Source organism: Onychomys torridus, chromosome 5 (genome assembly GCF_903995425.1).
Source record: "Onychomys torridus chromosome 5, mOncTor1.1, whole genome shotgun sequence".
Classification (NCBI taxonomy): Eukaryota; Metazoa; Chordata; class Mammalia; order Rodentia; family Cricetidae; genus Onychomys; species Onychomys torridus.
Genome location: NC_050447.1, coordinates 60,417,474 through 60,437,663, shown reverse-complemented (window position 1 = coordinate 60,437,663; position 20,190 = coordinate 60,417,474).

Here is a 20,190-nt window from a genome sequence, read left to right as displayed (position 1 = left end):
GTTGTGGGACCATGGGGGCTTGTTGGCACCTGGAGAGAAGATCTCCAAGTATACACTCACACAAGCACACAGACACACAGGCCACACACTACATAAATAAATAAAATGTAAAACTTGAAATTAAAGTTAAAAATGGCCGTATAGATCTGTAGCTGTAGCTTAGTGGTTAGAAGTCTTGTCTAGTATGAATGACACCCTAGTTCAATCATCAGAACTATTATTTAAAAAAAGGAAGTTGGACCTAGAGCAAAAGAAGAGGAATGACTTCCAGGAACTATGATTTTTATCCTTCAAGAAAATGAGTTTGTGGAGATTAAATCAGCACACTGAAAAATCTTGAGACAGGTGGTAATGATGAGTGGGATATAAATGTCAACTGTAATTTTTTAATAATTGTATGTACAAAATCATTTCAATGTTGATAGTTAAACTTGAGTTTTAGAATATTTTTTCAATTCTGTTCTTCATTGTGTGATTTTATTATTACAAATGATTGATATATGTTCCTTTTGGTAGTTTATCTTTAATTAGTAATTGAGATAGACAAACTGCTGCAATGAGACAATTTTTTCACTTTAATACTTGCCATTTACCAGATGACTTCTAGGTACTTCATCAGAGTATCTTCCTAGTCTTGAATTTGGCCTTGCCCATCCAATTACTTTGGCCAATACCACTCAAGAGTAAAGCAGGACTGTTGCAGAGTCATCAGAGATCTCCTTTGGCTCTTTCTCCTCCACTACTTTGATAGGGTTGGGACAGATCTGGAGTGCTGGGAAATATTATTTTAAGGTGTGTTAGCTTTGTTTATGTTGTGTTACTTTGCCTGTCTGAAACACATGATGGTCTAATAAAGAACTGAATGGCCAATAGCACAGCAGGAGAAAAAATAGGCAGGGCTGGTAGGCAGAGAGAAGATATAGAAAGAGAAACCTGGGAGAATAAAGTAGAAGGAATGAGAGAGGATGGAGAAGGACATTAGGGGCCAGCCACCCAGCTACATAGCAAGTCACGGAGTAAAAAATAATGAAAGGTATACAGAAATACAGAAAGGCAAAGGCCAAAGGCAAAAGATAGGTAGAATATTTTAAGTTAAGAATCTGGCCAGTAACAAGCCAAGCTAAGGCCAGACATTTATAATTAAGAATAAGCCTCCATGTGTGATTTATTTGGAAGTTGGTTACCCCCCCCCCTTAAAGAGAAAAAAACAAACAAAAATGCTAGAGTAGAAGTGTCAGAAGGAGGAAGCAGAGTTCATTTTCTAATTCTGGAGTCATGATCGGTCTAAGTCAATACACTTTCCTACCCCTAAACATGTGAGGGCTCTGCCCAGACAAGAAATAATAGACCCTCTAACTTATAGAGTATGTAAGTAATTATACTTAAGATAATCCAATTTCAGATTGGTTTATGATGTAGTATCATCAGAGTAAACATACATATAAACACTACCATGCAAGGAATATATTTGTATCAACTTATGAGATAACATGTATTTATATAGTTACTAGTGATAATTGTACATGCTTCACATACTTCTTATAGTCTTCAGAGGTTTGTAAGAAAGATGTGTAGTATTTAAAGAAAATAATTTAAAACCCAGGCAAACCTATATATAGATTTCATATGCATTCATGAAATAAAATCTGACTTCATGTGTCTGATTAACTAAAAAGATTTACCACATGATTTACAATAAGACATGAATGGTAGAGATTTAAGAAACACATTAAATTGTTACATTTTCTATTGATATTTCCAAGAACAACATTTTTAGATAAAACAGTCATAAGTTTCTCTCTCCCCACCCCTCTCTCTGTATGTGTGTGTGTGTGTGTGTGTGTGCACATGTATGGAGACCAGAGATCAATCTCAAGTGTCACTCCTCAGGAACTCTCTGTTTCATTTTGTGAGACAAAATCTCTCACTGGGCCCTGGGACTCACTGATTCAGTTAGCTAGACTATCTGGAAAGGGGGCCTCAGACATCCACCTGTCTATGCCTTCCTAGGGTTAAAAACATAAGCAAGTGCCATGTCTTTAAACTTTTTTGTCAGTGGTGGGAATGGAACTCAGCTCTTCATGCTTTCATGGCAAGAACTTCACAAAACTGAGCAATCTCCCTAGCTTATACAACTTACTTTTGTGGGGCTGAGAAGTACACTTTAGGTTTGCATTAGCTCAGAATTAAAAACAAAATTAAAATATGAAATATAATATTCAACTTTCCTCAATTTCTTTATATTTCTTCCTTTTATTATAATAAGGATTGTTGGTGAAAAGATAAAAAAGAATACAGTTAATGTCTTTAGTCTCAGTTTCCATGACTGACAAAATAAAATTCTGTTTGAGTTAATTCTGCAAGGTTGTTACAAAATCAATTTGTAGATTAATTTCTATTAAACAATCCAGCATTGAAAATCTACTTAGTCATCATTTCTTTGCTTCTTCTATTATTTGAACCTCTGTAAATTTCTGCTTTTCAGTGAACCAATTAGTAAGACTGGAACCTGTTTGTTGATCTAGGGAAGAATGTATAATGATGACTATTGCTATTGAATATGAATACATGAGCCTAAATTAAAGGTAATTCAAAGTTGACTGGCTGGGTGTATTATAGCACAAACCAGGGGAATAATATGCAAATTCCAAGTATTTTTGGTGTTGTTGTTGTTCATGGGAGTTTACCTTAAAGTGAGAGTAAAGAATTTTCTTATCACAAGATTTTCTGCAGAAGACTTTCATGAAACCTACATAGTGTTAGTTACAACCTTATTGTCAATAATGAAAATGGAGTGGTATGCAACTACTTGCCCTCTGTAAGTGTTTGCAATAATACATGCAAGCAAACACAGTAGCCTCTATTACAGAAATAATTCCCCACCTAAAGTTTCACCATTCACATTAAGAGATTTGTCTTGTTTTAGAGATTATTTTATTAATTCTTGAGAATTTCATATGATAAAGTTTGATAAGATTATATGCTCCCTTTCCTCCAAGTCCTCTCAGATCCACTTTCTCTACCTTCCCTCCTTTTCCTGCTCAATTTTGGTTTTTTTCTTTGTTGGTATTTTTATATTTTATTTTATTTTATTTTTTGGTTTTTTGAGACAAGGTTTCTCTGTAGCTTTGGAGCCTGTCCTGGACTAGCTCTGTAGACCAAGCTGGCCTCGAACTCACAGAGATCCACCTGCTTCTGCCTCCCGAGTGCTGGGATCACAGGCATGCACCACCACTGCCCAGCCTTTGTTGGTATTTTTAAATGCCATTCAGAACAATTTGTATCTCCTAACTACTCTTAGAAATAGAGCCTTCCCTAGAGTGTGGAAGATCTACCAGGGGTCACATCATTAAAGAGAACTCATTCTGCTTCTCCAGAACCTCTCAAATACTAAAAGGCACTCATATAGTTGTAGGGTTTTGTGCCCACCTCCTCTTTATCATGCTGGAATTTTGCCTAATTTGAGCTTTCCCAAGTCCTATGTCTTCTGCCATAATAGCTGTGAATTCACCTGTGCAGTTGCCCTGTGGAGTCTAGAAAATAAAGTAAAAACCCACAGAAGTCTGGTCAATAATTTATTAAGGGATGCAATGGGAGTAACACATTCATGAATACAGAACGGAGCATCGTTGCTGCCTCCTCATTCACCAAGGAAGGTGTCATTCACCTTCCTCACATTCACCAAAATGTGGTGTCAGAAAAACTTCCATGTCCCAGAGAGAGAGAGAGAGAGAGAGAGAGAGAGAGAGAGAGAGAGAAAGCAACTCCTCTCCTCAGTTCTTATCCAATACTCAGAGAAGACCACTCCCCAGAGGGCTAGTCACCCCAATATTAATGGCTAAATGGATTGAATTTCCATAACACTAAAACACCTTTTCTGGCTCTTATCATCTGTCTCCCAATCTTCCTGGAAGATCCCTGAGCTTTGAGGTGCAATAGGATGTTCTGAATAGGGTGAATACTGCAGTTTCTTATTTTCTTCATCTTGGCCAGTTGAGCGTCCCTAGCTAATTTCCATTTACTGGAAGGAGAAACTTTTCTGATGAGGGTTGAGAGATTCTTTGATGTATGGGCATAACAATAAAATATGAGGAACCATTTTAATATTAAATCTATTTTACAGAATAATGGGATTAGGTTCTTAACTAGGGCCTATTATTTATCTAGCCACAAGTTCTTGGCCTTGTCAACAGTTCCATGTATGGATCCATCTCATGGAGAAGTGTAGCTGAAAGTTTTTCTGTGTTCCAGCCTGCCAGCGGTAGGGACAAATCTCTTCCACTAACGTCCCCCAAGTAAACACACAGAGGCTTACATTAATTAAAATTGCTTGGCCATTAGCTCAGGTTTACCACTGACTAGGTCTTACATTTAAACTCAGTCCATTTCTGTTAATCTATATGTTGCCACATGTTCCATGACTTTACCTATGTGCCATTACATGCTGCTCCCTGGATGGCAGGCTGGCATCTTCTAACCCAGCCTTCCTCTTTCCAGAATTCTCCTTTTCTGCCTATCCCACCTATACTTTCTGCTGCCTACTGGCCAACCAGCATTTTATTTATCAACCAATCAGACCAACACATTCACACCATATAGAGTGGCATCACCCATCAGAAAAGGCCTTTGATATCATCAAACAGCCATAACGTTCATACCATGATTTCACTGGTTGTCATATCTTATTAGACCAATTACCATTATAGCTTGCAGGGTTTACATCTAGGTGAGATTGATGATTACCTCCTCACAATAGAGTATATAGCACCTTTTAGTATTATGAAAGTCAGTCAGTACAAATAAATTTTTCCATGTTCTATGGTTCAACTATTTGATGCCTTCAGCAATAAGTTCTTACTGATTAATTCTGAGGGCTAACCAACAGCATTGACAATGGCCTCTGATGTTTATATGTTTTCTATGGGTCCCAACTGACCAACAACTCAAAAACAGGTAACCCATGCTTGGTATGACAGTTTTTGTTTGCTACCATGTATGTTTGTTTGGGTAGTGTATTTTCTATTATAGGTTAACTTTTTAAATTTGTGTGTGTGTGTGTGTGTGTGTGTGTGTGTGTGTGTGTGTGTGTGTGTGATTGTTAGTACCTACAGAGGCTAGAAGAGTATGTTGGATTTTCTCAATTGGAGTGATAGGCAGTTGTTAGTCACCCTACATGGGTGCTCCACTGGGAGAGCAATAAGCATTTTTAACCACTGAGAAACCTCCACAGCCCCAACTTCACTTTATTTTCATGGATGAGTGAATGCAATTGATAGCTAAGATGTGGCTATGACAAGTAAGTTCATATGAGGAATAACAATAAAAAAAAGGGTAATAATCTCTGGCCCATAGAAGAGCGATATAAACAGATACTCATGTAGTATACATACTCTGTCTTCATAGAAAATGACTTGTCCAGGTTTCATTTACAGAATTCATTATTATTATTATTATTATTATTATTATTATTATTATTATTTTCATTTATTTTACATCCCAGACACAGTTTCTTCTGTCTTCTCTTTTCCTGTTTCCTTTCCTGCCTCCACTCTGCCCTCCATCCACTCCTCCTTTGTTTCTGTTTCAGAAAGGGCCAGACTTCCCATGGGTGTCAACAAAGCATGACATATCAAGTTTCCCCTCCCTCCTTTCTACACCTTCCATCCACTCTTCAGAAAAGGTAAGGCCTCTCCCATGAGAGTCAACAAAGCATGGTATATCAAGTTGAGGCAGGACTAAGCTCCTCCCCACTTTATCAAGGTTGAACAAGGGATTCTACCATAGGCAATAGGTTACAAAAAGCTAGGTCACATGCCAGTGACAGATCCTCGTCCCATTGCTAGGGGCCACACAAACAGATTAAGCTAAGCAATTGTCACCCACATACAGAGAGCCTAGGTTGGTCCCATGCAGGCTCCATAGCTATCTGTCTAGAGTCCATGAGCTCCCACAAGTTTGGGTCTGCTGTCTCTGTGAGTTTCCACATCATGATCTTGACCCTCCTCCCTCTCTTCAACAAGATTCCAAGTTCTTGGCCAAAGGCTTGTCTGTGGATTTCTGCATTTGCTTCCATCAGTTACTGGGTGAAGGGTCTATGATGACAATCAGGTTAGTCACCAAACTAATTACAGGAGAGAAAGCCAGTTCAGAAAATTTCTGAGATTTTCCCTGGTACCGGGTTTCTCCCTAGCCCCATAATGGCCCTCTCCATCAAGATATCTCTTTTTTTTTCTCTCCCTCTCAGCCCCTCCCCCAATCAGACCATCCTGATCCCTCATGTTCCCATCCTCCATTCCCTCCTTCCTACTCCCTCCTCCACCTCTAGTTTACCCACAAGATCTCATATATTTCCCCTTCTCAGGGGGATCCATGTCTTTCTAGATCTGAGTTTTCTCACTCAGGTTGATATTTTTCTAGTTCCATCCATTTGTCTACAAATTTCATGATGCCATTGTTTTTTCCTGCTGAGTAATACTCCATTGTGTAAGTATACCACATTTTCTTCATCCATTCTTCAGTTGAGGGGAATATAGGTTATTTTAAGGCTCTGGCTATCATCAATAATGCTTCTATGAACATAGATGGACAAGTATCCTTGTGATATGATTGAGCATCCTTTGGGTATATACCCAAGAGTGGTATTGCTGGGTCTTAAGGTAGATTAATTCCCAATTATCTGATAAACTGCCATACTGATTTTGAGTGGCTTTACAAGTATGCACTCCCACCAGCAGTGGAGAAGTGTTTCCCTTACTCTACATCCTCTCCAACATAAGCTATCATCAGTGTTTTGATGTTAGCCATTCTGACGGGTGTAAAATGGTATCTCAGAGTCATTTTGATGTTCATTTCCCTGATTACTAAGGATGTTGAGCAATTCCACAAATGTCTTTAGACTATTTGAGATTCTTCTGCTCAGAATTCTCTGTTTAGGTCTGTACCCAATTTTTTAATTGAATTATTTGGTATTTTGATGTCTAGTTTCTTGAGTTCTTTATATATTTTGGAGATCAGCCCTCTGTCAGATGTGGGGTTGGTGAAGATATTTTCCCATTCTGTAGACTGGTGTTTTAATTTATTGACCATGTCTTTTGTCTTACAGAAGCTTTTCAGTTTCATGAAGTCCCATTTATTAACACCTGTCAGAATGGATAAAATAAAAAACACAGCTGGGTGGTGGTGATGCATGTCTTTAATCCCAGTACTCCAGAGGCAGAGGCAGGCGGAACTCTGTGAGTTCAAGGCCAGCCTGGTCTACAGAGAGAGATCCAGGAAAGGTGCAAAACTACCCAGAGAAACTCTGTCTCAAAACACCAATACATAAATCAATAAAATAATTAAATAAAACACTAATGACAGCTTTTGTTGGAGAGGATGTGGAGTAAGGGGAACACTCCTCCACTGCTGGTGGTAGTGCAAGCTTATACAGCCACACTGGAAATTGATATTTATGGTATTCTTAATGAGGTACATAAAAGGAAGAGGAAGAAGAGAGGAGGAGGAATGGGGGAAAGAAGCAGAAGTGGAGAAAGAGGAGGAACAGGGACAGGAGGAAGAGGAGGAGGAAGAGGACCTGGAGCAAAGCTCTGAGGCATTACCTGATCTTTGGTAGCTATTTGATTTTTCCTTATAAAGGTGGTATTTGTAAGAACAGTGGCCAACTCTCTGGTAGCTCTGTTTCTTCATTTAAAAAACAACAACAACAACAGTATGGCTGCTATTTCAGCACCAAATCCTTCATTTTAGTGATGGGCTTGTCAGCAGTCTCCTGGGTCTTAAAATAGACAAATGCATAATCTCTGAAGCAATTTCATGGTGCAATCTCTTCCAGGGCAAAGTGTTCCCAGGAGTACAAACTGTATCACAAAATACCTTGAAGTCACTGAATCTGTGCAGTTTATGAACTCAACACTTTAACTTTCCCCAGGGTTTCCCTACCACATTTTAGGCAATGACTTTTATTCTGAAAAAAATTAAAACAACAACAAAAATGCATTTATTTTAAATATTAGTTAAAATTATCTTGACTGTTTTGCTCTCTACCATGTTGCTTACTAAAATAAATTTAAAACCCTGGATCAAAAAAGACACAAATTTATGGTACAATGGAAGTCTCAAAATGAGTCCTATTTTCATACACGTCCTTTTACAATTGAAACTGAGCCATAGAGGTGAAGTGTTCCCTCTTGCTGATTTGATTTCCTATTAGTACAGTTAAAAGGGAAAAAAACCCTGAAGAATTAGACAACGTTTTTCTGACAGTTTAGACTAATGAAAGCATTATTACATGGTGCTCACTAAAACATGTTATAAAAAGTTATCATTGAAAGTTTGGTTGCTTATAACATAGATGAAGGTAGGAGGAGAAGGGAGGCTCCAGCAAAAGTGTTCTGCTACAGAGCTGAGGACAAGACTAGGAGATTGATTTAGAAGAGCAAAGGCAAAGGTCAAGATCTGCAGTTAGCCTATTAGCTTCCCTGTTTGGAGTGGCCTGTAGGTTCCCAGGCAGCACCTGTTAGGTGTGGGGTCTGGGAGAAAGAAAGGAGATGAAGGAGAGTGGTTAGGAGCAGAAGATCTGTGGGATCCAATTGAGAATGGGGCACAGTGGGAAGGGAGGCTGAAGCTAGTATTGTGTTGCAAAACTGGTCATGAGACCGGGGTACTGGTTTTGGATGAGCAGAAGAGAGGTAGTGGTCTACAGTTAGTCTACCGGTTTCCCTGGCTGGATTGGCCTGGGTGTGCACAGGAAGTACCTGCTAGACTTTCAGGGGTTGATTAAAGCAACCAGTAGGGGGAAAGATGCTAGGAGGATAAGATCTGTGTGGTGTACTGGAGATGGGCAGGGAGGACGGGAGACCTCAGAGGTGGTCTGTCACAGAGTTAAGGCTAAGACTTGGGGATTGGATTTGGAAGATTGGAGGGAGAATCAGAGAAGCTTCCTCCTAAAGCAGATTGGAACAAATACAGAAACCCACAGCCAGACATTATGCAGAAAGTGTGAAACCTTGGAACATTCAGCTTTATTCCAAGATCAGACAAGATCGGGCGCGTTCAGGGTGGTATGGCAATAGATGGAGCATTCAGCTCTAAATGGAATGTCTACATCAAATCTCTCCCCTCAGAGCTCAGGGAACACTGCAGAAGAGAAGAACAAAAGAATGTACGAACCAGAGGTGATGGAAGATATCAAGAAAACAAGGTCTTCCAAATCAACATGAGCAAAGCTTATTTGAACTCTTAGAGACTGAAATGGTCTGAACTGTTCTATACCAAATCCTCTTTGTATATATTATGGTTCCCATTTAAATGTTTTTATGGGATCTCATAGTGTGTGAACAAGTAGGTCTCTGATTCTTGTGCCTTCTCTTGGGCTCTTTTTTTTCTGTTGTCTTAACTTGTTAGTCTTTGATATAAGTTTTTGTTTCATCTTATTTTTCATTTTGTTTTATATATATATTATATATATTAAAAACAAATGAATCAATGGTTAGATGAATTAAAACCTAGCCACCGGACAATAGTTCTCAATCTGTGGGTCCATATCCCTTTAGGGTCATAGAACCCTTTCACAGGAGCCACATAGGAAGTTTAAGAACTACTGCACTAGGGTAAAGGTTAACAGCTACCTGTTGCTCATACCAGCTGGGAGAGGGAAAATCAGTCTTCTCCAAGAGAGTGACACTGGTTATTTTAGCCATTCCAGGACAGGCCTCATCTTCAGGAGTAGTTTACCAACATATAATAGACTTCATAGTTGTTTTTTCTTCTTTGTTTGTTTGTTTTTATATGCCTTTATTTGGTTACATTTTTTTTTCCTTGAATGTTTTTTGTTTTTGTTTTTGTTTTAATGATGTGGGGGTTGTGTTGTTGTTGTATTGGATTTTTGTTTATCTTTTGAGGAAGACCTTAAAATTGGGCACTGGGGAGAGAATTTGAAAGGACTTGGGAAAGGGAAGAATATGATCAAAACATGCTTAAATTTGAAAATTGTTTTAATTAATAAAAATAATTTAAAAAGAAAAACAAAAATAAAAGATAAGAAAGAAATATACACACAATTTAAGGGAAAAGGGACATACCATCAAACACAATGACAACATAAGCCAAAGAGGAGGACAAGAGACTAAGGGACAGCTGGAACAGATACAATGATGTAATGTCTACAAGTTTCTCAGATTTGAAGAAATATTTTCTTTTTGTGATTTTAAAAAGATCAGTAAATTCAAAGGCTAAACACAAAGAGCTCTTAACCTCTCTACATCAGCTATTTCAGAGTAAAAACATGGACTGCCAATGACAAAACCTTGAGCGTATCACAGGGGAAAAGGGCAAAAAGTAGCTTATTACACAAAAGGGGATCTCATTACAATAAACTTCCAAGTTCTCATCATCAGTTTCCATCTAGCTAAGATGTGGAGAAAGGCTGAAAAAAAAAAAAAACACTACCAATAAAGAAGTTCATCCTCCCACTGTCATCCAGGTTGTTCATGTAGATCTCATCCATTTATCTGTCATTGGGTGATCCTTGGTTCTTTCCTAGTGTCATTTTCTAGGTAGCCTCCCTGGAGTTGTGTAGCAGTCTAGTCATCTTTGTTTTACATCTAGTATCCTCCTATGAGTGAGTACATACCATGTTTGTCCTTCTGAGTCTGGGCTACCTCACTCAGGATGATTTTTTCTAGATCCATCCATTTGCCTGCAAACCTCATGATGTCATTGTTTTTCTCTGCTGAGCAGTACTCCATTGTGTATATGTACCATATTTTCTTTATCCATTCTTCAGTGGAAGGGCATCTAGGTTGTTTCCAGGTTCTGGCTATTACAAACAAAGCTGATAAGAACATAGCTGAGCAAATGTCCTGTGGTATGATTGAGCATACCTTGGGTATATGCCCAAAAGTGCTATAGCTGAGTCTTGGGGGAGATGGATTCCCAATTTTCTAAGGAAGTGCCATATTGATTTCCAAAGTGGCTGTACAAGCTTGCATTCCCACCAGCAGTGTAGGAGAGTTCCCCTTGCTCCACATCCTCTCCAGCATAAGCTGTCTTCTGTGCTTTTGATCTTAGCCATTCTGACCTGGAGTAATGAAGGGCAAGATTTGAGGGAAAGAAAGCTTAGGGGATCAGGAGATCCCAGCTGGATCAAGAACAGAAAGGGAGAATGAGGAATAACAGAGCATGATAAATGAAGACCACATGAGACCAGGAATAGGCAGAGTGCTTGAGAGGTCCCCAGAAATCCACAATGGTATATCCTCTGTAATCTGCTGGCAATGGTCGAGAGAAAGCCTGATCTGACCTAGTCTGGTGATCAGATGGCCAAACACCCTAACAGTCGTCTTGGAACTCTCATCCAATAACTGATGGAAATGGACGCAGAGATCCTCAGCCAGGCCCCAGGTGGAGCTCCAGGTGTTCAATTGTCAAGAAAGAGGAGGGTCTGCAAGAGTGTGAATTGTTGAATCCAAGATTGCAAAAAGCACAGGGACAAATAGCCAATTGAATGGAAGCACATGAATTATGAACCAAATGTTGTGGAGCCCCCAGCTGGATCAGGCCCTCTGGATAAGTGAGACCATTGAATAGCTTGAACTGTTTGGGAGGCATCCAGTCTGTGGGACCAAGATCTGTCCTTAGTGCATGAGCTGGCTGTTTGAAACCTTGGGCTTACACAGGGACACTTTGCTCAGTCTGGAAGGAGGTGACAGGACCTGCCTGTACTGAATCCACCAGGTTTAAATGAATCCCCAGGGGTGCCTTGATCCTGGAGGACATGGGAATGGAGGGGAGGGGCTGGGTTGAAGGAGGGGGTGGGGGTGGGAGGGGGGAGGACAGGGAAACCCATGGCTGATGTATAAAATTTAAAACACATAATAATAAAGAAAAAAGTATTTTAAAAAAAGTTCATCCTGCAAAATTCTTTTCAAATTAGAACGTGCAATAAGACCATTTTAGGAGAAAAGCTTAGAACATATTTTACTAGTCATCTAGCCTTACAATAAAAATCCAAAGGATTTTTTTTATAAGAAAAATAAGGGACATCAAGAATAATTTTAATGATGATTTGAGACTTGTTTGCAATTTGTTTTCTTATCAATTTCATGTATGTATACCAAATGCTTTTACTGGGTTTTCCTCCCTCCACTATTCTCTACTGTTCCACTACCCTGCCTGTGGAACCCCTTCTTTCCAAACGCTCCTCCCACTTTCATGTCTTTCTGCGACTCACTGACTTGAATGGGGCAGCTTGCATGAGGAAGTATGACCCTTATTTACAGGAATTTGGACAATTTATCTGTGGATATCACAGTGAAGAAAATGGCTCCCTCTCCTTTGACAATCCATTAACTCTCATTAGCTCCACAAGGAGTCTCATGAGCTCTTCTGTTGGGCCTGCTGACAGTCAGCTGGGTAGCTGGGTAGAGGCATGCGGATTGAAGAGACAATGAAGAAGACAGAAAAGAGTCGAGAGGTCTGCTGGTCAATGCCAGACAGCCCCAAGTTTATTTCACAGGCAGCTTATATATAGTTTTGAAGGACAGAGGTAGAACAATGCACAGCACAGGCATTCAACTACTATCTATCCTGACTTGTGTCAAGGAGCAGGCAGTTTCATTTTCTACCTTAATGTACCTCTGGCTGGCATCAGCAGCCTGCGTCTATCTAGATAGTGTGTTCCTTCTTGTGGGCTTATCAGGACTTTCTCACAGCCTTGGAGCAAACAAGCTTGAACTCTATTGACTCAGAATAGACTTCAGATTCAAACTGGAAAACTGAGTCGGTTGTGGGCTCCCACACTCTTCCTCCAGTAAGATGTACCCTTACACGCTCTTCTGCCCAGATCCACCCTACCAAGTGAAAACTTCAGAGTCGGAAGTAGATATTTATGTACCTGCTGACCTCAAATGCCTGGTATAGGCCTTCAACTTCACTGTAGTAGAGATGGAATACATGAGCACCACAGCCTTCCAGAAACATCTGATGTTTGATATAAAGGTCTTCTGGTTTAACTTTCCCATAATGCAAAGGCAGATGGAGTCATGGTCTTTGGTCAATGTTATATCCTTTACTCTCCTTTTAGACTATTTTTTGAATAAATGAACTCCCATTTGTTAGACTATTGGTCAAATATTTTTTCTGAGGAGTGATGATTTCACTAAGCTCATCACAGATGGGTTGGTGACTCTTTTGAATTCCTCCATCACCCTATATTCAGTACATATACACACAGTAGTATAATCTCATTCAGTACATATACACATTGTAGTATAATCTCAATAAGCACATTGGTCTTTGTGTTCCATTTTTCTGTTTGAATTTCCTTTCTTTTTTTATTCTTACTTCTTATCTATTATTAATTATTTAAAGAATGAACTTACTTGTTTTCATTAATTTCTCTATTTCATTTGTTTCTTATCTTTATTTTTGTCATCTTCAGAAAGTTTTCACTTTCTCCAATTTTTAAAAATGGTACATTTCTATTTTTAAGTGTGTGTGTGTGTGTATTTGTGTACGTATGTATGTCCATGTGTGCCTGTATGTAGTCATGTGCATGTGAATATAGATTCCCACAGATTTCAGAGGTGTTTGATTTCCTGGAGGTGGAGTTCCAGGCAGTTAGAAATTACCTGATATTGGTTCTGGGAACAAAACTTGGGTCTTGGGCAAGAGAAGGAAGCATTCTTGGTCACTGAATTATCTTTTCAGTGCTCAAAATTTTACTTCAAAAATAAATTTATTCAGCATCATCCAAACTGAATACTTACTAAATTTGCTGGTTATATCCATTTTTGATCATGTACTTTCTTTTATATAATATCACCCATCAGTAATGTTACACTCTAAATAAATATATTTAAAGTAATCAGAAACAAAGACAAATATAATATTTCCTTTCATGGTTTGTCTTCAGGATTGCCTACTTCCCAGTTGTTGATTCTATCTCTTCTCTATGAAAATCATCTTTGTCACCAAAGGCTCAAACTAGAGTAGGTACTTCAGAGAAATAGTTTACAAAAATCTTAGCAATTTATCTGTGACAATATATACAAAATGGTTTTCAATTATATATATATATATATATGATATGTATCATATGCATATATAATATTCACATGTACACATATATGTATAATACAGTGTTTTATAACTATACTTATCTTTATCTTGCTGTTTTATTTTATTAAATGCTAAATGTGGCTCAGTAATTTTTATTTTTGTTGGATTTTTCTATATTATTTGTACTATTATTTGAATTTAATTCTGTTTGGTATTTTATAAGTGAAATTTGACATAACTAGGTTCTTAAACATGTGTAAATTATTTCATGGACTTATTTGAGTGATATCTCCATGGTTTTCAAAGGATTAATGCTTATTTCAGGGACTACCTCATGTAGTTTGATGTATAGGCAGTTTGTGCTATTGTATTTATTTTTATCCAAATTTCATACTTAATATTATAAATAATTGTATATAATAATAATGCTGCAAGTTTTCAGCACTACAAATACTTTTGTATCTTAAGCCCTGTGTGATTATTTAGACACCTAGACACAACAATGCCATGGGAGATGTGACCCTGAAGGACTTTGTATTAGGACAAGGACTAGAGAAACCTTTAAGCTTCTAATGTTCCATCTGGGGGTAAATGCTCTTCACACTGAAATGCTACCATTTCCCATTGTCACTAGTAAGAGGCCAGGAGGACTTCACTATGAAGGACCCTTATGTTCCCACATATATCAATACTGATACAGTGTAGTTATAGGAATCAGCAAGTATTTATATCACCAAAACACTCATTATATAATTATGTACATGTTGATTTTGATTTAATACATTAGGGGAATAAAATATATTTGCATATAAATTTATTCTAAAGTAGATTTATTTGTGTTCATATGTATGTGGAACCGAGAGGTAGTTATTGGATACCTTCTTTGATTGCTTCACATTTTTCTTTATTTTTGAAATTATAATTATATCTTTTTTCCTTCCCATTTGTACCTCCAAACTCTCCTATATACACTCATTACTTTCTTTTAAATTCATTGCCTCTTTTTTGTTGTTACTGCATGTATATATTCATATGTATATAATATATTTCTAAATATACATGCTCAATCTGTATAATGTTACTAAGGTGCATGTTTTCAGGGATGACCATTTGGTATTGGATGGTTGGTGTGCTCTCTACCAGAAAAGACAATTTCTCCTATTCTTGGCATTCTTTAGTTGTATGTAGTACATTGTGTAGGGTGAGGCCTCATGGACTTTCCCCCATCAACTTTGGTAAGTCTATTCATGTGTTCCTTGTTCAGCTCATGTTTAGGCAGTCATGTTGGTAAAATGTTGTGGGTGTAGCTTCTAACATTCCTAGGAGACACAATCTCACAGTGAACTCCCCAATCTTCTGGCTCTTACATTCTTTCTTTTCCTCTTCTATAATGTTTCCAAAGCAGGAATGTTTTGTAATATATTCATTGAACTATGTCTTCCCTGATTTTACCTATTTTTTTAAATCCTATTTATTTATTTTCGAAAAATGCAACTTATACAATGTATTTAGTCATCTCTATCTCTACTTCATTTTCTCCAGTTTTTTCTTATTAATAACCCTGAGTTCAGTCAGTGCTGCTTATATGTGCATAGGTGGCATGCCTCAGTAGGTTGCACCATTTCTGAGACAACCTCTCAGTAAACCTGAAGTTCATTTATTCATCTAGGCTGCTTGGTTAAAAGTTAATAAGCTCCATGGATCTGACTGATTCTGTTCCCCAGTGATGGAGAGGTAGAAATTGCAATATCATGTCTGATTTCTATATGGATACTGGAGATTGAAACTCATGTCCTTGTGTTTGTATGGCATGAATTTTGATGACTGAGCCACCTGTAAAAATAAATATATTTTAATCAAAACAACATCTATAGCCTTTAACTCTATTTTTTCCCTTTGTGTTTACTCAATTTCGTGTAAGGACTCACTGAGCCCCAACACATGCATGGGTGAATGCATCCACAGACACATGCATACACATGCATCCTCCTGGCACACAGATAAATTAATTATCACTATCTTATTTTTCCAGAATTCAATCAATGACTTAATGATCAGTAAGAATTTATTCTTTGAGATCATAATGTTGACACATGATACTAAGAAGCTATGATTTGCTTTTAACTTAAGCAAAATGGTAGTTTGACAAAATTCTATTATAGAACTTGTAAGAAAATGTAGTAGTCATCAAATGTATGTCTCAGAAAATGCATAGGCAGGCATTATTTCCTCATAAATAATGTTCTGTGTAATGCTGTTTATACTCAGTAAAGTCATGAAATGACTTTCAACTCCTCATTTTATTTAAAACATTATAATTGTTTGTATCTATCAATGTGTGAATGCTTAAGAGAAGAAAACAACACCCTTCTATTAACATCATTTTCTAAGTCTTTACCCAAGTTCCTTGTAAGACAGAATAACAAAAGGAATTGTGATATCTAATAGGATCTCAGTATGTTTAAGAGGCATACATGGCAATAAGCATTAGCTGGTTAAATAAGCACACCAAACAGTCACAATTTTGTTCTTACAAAGATGTATTGAATGGCATTGCCCTTTAGGGGTTATAGAGGAAAGAACTGAGCTACTAAAAATGGAAATTTATTTCTCTACACATTGCTGCTTAAATAGGGAGTATTCTGATGTCTCTAAGGCTTTTCTGGATAATTTTATCAGTTTATGACCCTAATACCTCAAAGCTACAAAATAGCCTTCTGTTTTCACTTCTTTAGAATAAGTAAGAGCATGTCATCATTGATGACCAATTTCGATACCACTCAGAACCTTGTTCGTCAACACAATAAAAATCATGTACTGTGATCTTGCAGTATCAGGTATTGCTTATCTGCATCTGCTAACAATGAAACAATGCAGCAACAACACTGAACTCTAAATTCAGCACAAATATTTAGGAAATTTTCTGCAGTGATACTTCAATATTTTTGAAATGCAAGCATATTTTTATGGCTGTGCTTTGGGTACTTCTCTAGTCTCTTGTGCACTGAGTGCCTGGCACAATGCTTGATGAAGTGTGCCAAGGACTGTAAATGTGAAATTCCTATAGTAGCAACTTATCCATGGTTATCTGAACCGTTCGTCCATTACCAGAGGCAGCAATATTAAACCTTGTTAATTTTCTATGCTACTTGGGCTAAAAGAATTATTTAGGGCAAGAAAGTGAATTATTGTATGTATGCAAGCCTTAAACATGGTAATAATCCAAGTTCTTATATTTCTCATACATCTGAATTTTTATTTAAAGAGACTTTCCTCTTGGAGCATTTCTTTCATAATGGAAAGTTTTGTGGTAAACATAATTTTGTTTAGCAAGCATATCTGGTTGCATTTTACTTATTTTCAAGTCATAATGAAAATAAGCTTTGTCTAATTTAATCTTATTATTAACTTTCAACTGATGTTAATTTGGAGCATTTATTGACATCCTCTTTAGTTGCTGTGTTAGCTAATTCTACTCAGTGAGTTTTAGGTTTAGAAATGATAAACCCTCTTTGGAAACAAGTGAACTCTAAGAATACTGAAGAAATTCTAGTCTCCCTTTAAGAAGACATGCTACTAAGAAACTTAATGCCCAGACCTTTCTTCTAACTGATATCTGGATGTGGCAGTAAATTCTCTTTGATATATATATAAAGATTACAAATTTCTGGGTCACCCATCAAATCATTATAGACCAAGGACAAGAGGGTATAGTAGTTTAAAACATGGAACCTTCCCCTCAGAATAAAACGAGAAGGCTGTTATTCACTAGCTTTTGCCAGAGATATACAAAGTAAAACCTCCCATTTGTAAATCATTTGGTCTCTGACTTCATCCTTACTGCTCACACTCACACCACAATAGCATTCATTCAAAATAAGCAAATCTGAATCCCTACCAACTCCCCGTGAGCTGGTCTTTGTTGCACCAGGTTATCAGACAGATTCTTCAAATTTGATAAGCATAGAGTCAGTGTTGACTTAATTCTACAATAAACTGAGTTGTCAAATATTGTCAAGCTGCTATCAGCTTCTCTTCCATCCCTGTTCCTTTGATGAATTATGTGAATGAGTAAGTGAGCCCTACATTACTGTAAAATTGATCAGCTTAAGGCCACTTACATTCAAAGTCAATGACCATTGCAAGCATAGAAATATACTACTTTTGCTGTCATGTGCTGTGATTTTCATCAAAGCTTCCCGAGTGTTGGTCTGGTATACAATTTTGCTTTTGTGTGTGTCTGTATATATGTGTGTATATGTTTTTATGCAAGTTTGTGTACAGTTGCATGCCAGTGTATACACAAAGTGGTCAGAGGAAAACTTCAAGTGCCTTGCTCTGTTCCTCTGTCTTACTCCTGTGAACCTAGAACTAAGCTAGTACATTGCAAGCTACAATGACCCTCCTGTCTCTATCCTCTAAGCAGTTCTGGGATTACAGGTGCAGGGACACACATATGTAGCAGGAATCTTAAAGAGTCTTATTAATAAAATCAAACTCAGAGCCAGGTATTGGGGTGAATACTGGAAGATCAGAGAAGCAGAACAAGCCACAGCCACCTCACCTTGCCAATTCCTCAGCTGATCCTGTTTCCTCAGACTGGAAACCTCTGAGTCCTCATATCGGAATGGATCTCAGTTGAACTTTGCTGATCAAAGCTGGAATGCTTAACCAGCCAAAAGCTTAACTAACTTAGTTTCTGGTCATCATGCCTTATATACCTTTTTGTTTTCTGCCATCACTCCCTGGGATTAAAGGCTTGAGTCACCATGCCTGGCTGTTTCCAATGTGGCCTTGAACTGATAGAGATCCAGATGGATTTCTGCTTCTTGAATGCTAGGATTAAAGGCATGTGCTACCACTGCCTATCCTCTGTTTAATATTGTGGCTGTTCTGTCTCTGACCCCAGATAAGTTTATTAGGGTGCACAATATTTTGGGGAACACAATACCATCACACACATACAACACATACAAGGCATTTTATGTAAAGTTGGGATTTGAACTCAGGTGTCATGCTTGCACTTCTACCTCTGTGCCATCTCTCCAGCCTCAGTTTGTTTGTTTTGTTTTGTTTGTTTGTTTGTTGTTGTTATATTTTTGATTTTGATTCGCTTTGCTGTTGTTGTTTTTGTTTTTCAAGACAGGGTTTATTCTGGGTAAACAGCCCTAGCTGTCCCAGAACTCACTTATAGACAAGGCTGGCATTGAACTCACAGAGATTGTCCTATCTTTGCCTCCTGTGTGATAAAATTAAAGTAATGTGTCACCGCACCCAGAAAGAGTTTTTTAAAAATAATTTTATTGATTTTTTTAATTAAGAAATTTTTTATTCATTTTTACATACTAACCACAGATCCTCCTCCCTTCACTCTTACTGCCCCCCAGCATTCCCTCCCACAACACACCCCCTATTCCCTCCTCCAAAAATGTAAGGCCTCTCATGGGGAGTCAGCAGAGCCTGGTACATTCAGTTGAGACAGGTCCAAGCTGCTCCCCTGCATCAAGGCTGTGCAAGGTTTCCCACCATAGGTAGTGGGCTCCAAAAAGCCAGCTCATGTACTAGGGATGGATCATGACCCACTGCCAGGGGGGTCCCTTAAGCAGATCAAGCTACACAACTGTTTCATTAATGCAGAGGGCCTACTCCAGTACCATGGAGGCTCCACAGCTGTTGGTCTATAAAGTTCTTGAGTTCCCACTAGTTTGGTTTGGTTGTCTCTGCAGGTTTCCCTATCATGATCTTACTGCCCCTTGCTCATAGAATACTTCTTCTCTCTCTTCAACTGGACTCCTGGAGCTCATCCTGGTGCTTGGCTGTGTATCACTGCATCTGCTTCCATCAGTTACTTGATGAAGGCTCTATGATGAGCATTAGGATATTCACCAATCTAATTACTGGGATGAGCTAGTTCAGGCATCCTCTCCACTATTGCTAGTAGTCTAATTGTGGGTAATTCTTATGGATTCTTTGTGTGGATTTTACATCAAGCATCTCAATTCCACTCAATTTCCCATTCTTTTGCCTCCTGGATATCTTGTTGTTGTCCTGTGTCATAGGGATCCTGTAACTTTGGATCTACAGATCTGTTCCTTTCACATACTCCAGCAGTTCTTAGACTAGGTGGATGTT